This window comes from Coregonus clupeaformis, chromosome 20 (genome assembly GCF_020615455.1).
Source record: "Coregonus clupeaformis isolate EN_2021a chromosome 20, ASM2061545v1, whole genome shotgun sequence".
NCBI classification, from domain to species: Eukaryota; Metazoa; Chordata; class Actinopteri; order Salmoniformes; family Salmonidae; genus Coregonus; species Coregonus clupeaformis.
Window position 1 is genome coordinate 20,175,949 of NC_059211.1, and position 2,916 is coordinate 20,178,864.

General features: G+C 44.5%; 1 pseudogene; it reads right to left on the reverse strand.

Annotated features, from left to right (window-relative positions):
- Nucleotides 1-938: 938 nt before the first annotated feature.
- LOC121532918 lies at nucleotides 939-2,562 on the reverse strand (annotated as a pseudogene).
- Nucleotides 2,563-2,916: the final 354 nt, after the last annotated feature.

Below are 2,916 nucleotides of genomic sequence, written 5' to 3' on the forward strand. Positions count from 1 at the left end.
ATATGAAAGAAGGTACTCTGGTCAGATGAGACTAAAATTGAGCTTTTTGGCCATCAAGGAAAACGCTATGTCTGGCGCAAACCCAACACCTCTCATCACCCCAAGAACACCATCCCGACAGTGAAGCATGGTGGTGGCAGCATCATGCTGTGGGGATGGTTTTCGTCGGCAGGGACTGGGAAACTGGTCAGAATTGAAGGAATGATGGATGGCGCTAAATACAGGGAGATTCTTGAGGGAAACCTGTTTCAGCCTTCCAGAGATGTGAGACTGGGACGGAGGTTCACCTTCCAGCAGGACAATGACCCTAAGCATACTGCTAAAGCAACACTCCAGTGTTGGATAAAGTAATCCTTCTACCCCCCCCCCCCTTAAAAAAAATTAAAAAATTAAAAAAAATTTGTAAAGTGGTTAACCCACTGGCTATAGGGTGAATGCACCAATTTGTAAGTCGCTCTGGATAAGAGCATCTGCTAAATGATGTAAATGTAATGTAAATGTTTAAGGGGAAACATTTAAATGTCTTGGAATGGCCTAGTCAAAGCCCAGACCTCAATCCAATTGAGAATATGTGGTATGACTTAAAGATAGCTGTACACCAGCGGAACGGGGCAGAGGGACAACAGGGCAGAGGGAACACTTATACAGGTACTGATGAGGGGATATGAACCAGGTGTGTGTAATAAACAAGACAATAATAAATGGAATGATGAGATATGGAGCGGCAGTGGCTAGAAGATCGGTGACGACGAACGCCGAAGCCTGCCCGAACAAGGAGAGGAGGCAGCCTCGGAGGAAGTCGTGACACCACTCCACCAGAGCAATTTAGGATTAACTCCTGTGGAATCAATGACATAAACCAATGATAAACAAACACATATTTCACAGTACAATAAATCTAATGTGTACATAAATTATATACAGAAAGTCTCTATGACTTACCCAGTGATCCTACAGTTCCTGGTGTGGACATAGGTTCCTGTGTACCTGATTTCACACCTCACTATGTTGTTTGAGAAATCTGACTCCTGCACTGGGTTCACCATCACATGATGTATGACATCATGAGACAAGATAGGTCAATGACACGTTGCTAGTTTTGCAATATGCTTTGGAGAAATTTAAAAAATGATATAGTTTCCCATTGGCACGTCCGTGATGTCAATCCACTGGCAGTCAATGTTGGCATTGTAGGTGTCATAGCAACCAGGACCCAATCCCTGTACCAAACACATGTAAAAGTGATTAAAAACACATAAAAAACTGATTGATTGGTTGACTGATCGATTAAACTATCAGAACCTGTGTGTGTGCTGTGCAAGCGAAGCGTCTGCGTACTCTTGGGTCACAGCTGGTGTCCTCCAGACAGAAGCTGGCCTTGTGTCCCTCTGCCACCTTCCTGCCCGTGATGACATCCAGCAGGTCATAGTTACTGAAGGCCACCATGCTGTGGTAGTGCTGGTGGCAGCTGTGCCATTCCCACTGGTGTCTGGGTTTGACTGGGAGGAAGTCAGCTGTCCCCTGGTTCTTCACCCTTTGGGGAAACCTCAGCAGAGTCCTGTAGTCTCTGACACCTGGTCAATATGCTGACCTTGGGGGAGAGCAATCAAAATAATGTACTTTACATAGTGACTAAGACCAGGAGTTTCTCCTGACAATGTGACCTGACCATAACTTTCTTGGTCAGAAAATACTCCTGACCCCAATTATGACTGATAAGTGCATGGAACGTCATTTGAATGATCATTAATGACAACTTAATAGCAACATAATAACAAGTTAATATTGGTTCACCTATTATACTTTAGAATACACTGAGGAGGAGGCTTGAGGTGTACTTTGGACAGTTTGACATTCACCTCAGGAATCCACAGCCTTTCATTTGGAGTTTATTTTACTTGGCAGAGCAGAGAGAGAAAATCTAGGTTGGCTGCCAGGTTGTATGACGCTCTGTCACTATACTGTTACTCCCAAACGGGCCAGTGCCAAAGAAGTCTGGTCCATACAACCTGTCTGATTTCTACCTAATCAATCAACTAACTGTAGATGTCATTTGTGATATAACCCATAGATGATGTCAAGATAAATGTTTTAGCGCAATTGATCTTACACGGATATGCATAATCAATCATAAAACATGAACTCCTACCATGACAGACAGTTTTCCTCTCTAGCACATCTCAGGGCATACATCTGTACAAGTTGGATATAATAAGCAGCTTGGATATAGTAGAGGTCAGGAACAAGGTCTGGGAGACTGGGGGAAGAGGAATCACAAGCCATCCATGTTAGTTGTATGATTTACAAGGATGTGTGAGAGTTTTATAAATTGTTTGTAATATACTGTACTTTTATCTGGATGTAAATATATGTCTGCATAATGCAAAGCAAATACTCTATAAGGTATATTGTCACATCACCTTCTACTTTACCGTTATGAAATAATCTGGTGCCATAGCCTGTTCTCGGTGGATGACGCACAGGTGCTGTGGTTCTCCCGCCTGACGGGTACATGTTATAGAAAACTGCATTTTGGTGTTTTTTGTTTGGGTCAGCTATCATATTATTACTTTCAACCGTCCTTGATTGCTGGGGCTGCGAGCGAGTGATTGCTGGGGCTGTGAGTGAGTCCACGCCATTGTCAGAAAGCGCACTCAGAGCAGTTGGAGATGCATTTGATTCTGGAGCTGGAATGCGTCTGGATGAGGAAATGGAATCCACTGCTTTGGCAGTGCGCGGGGCGCGTTGTCTAGTGTTTGCACCCTCTGTATTATTCACGTACCCAGATGTGGGTGCCTGGGTTGATGCTTCTGGTTTCTCGTGTCGCGCCTGGTTTGTGCCGCGACCATGTGTAATCTCCTCGCTCCTAACCCGTGACGCAGAGACCTGTCGCCGAACCGGCAGGCTGACATCATC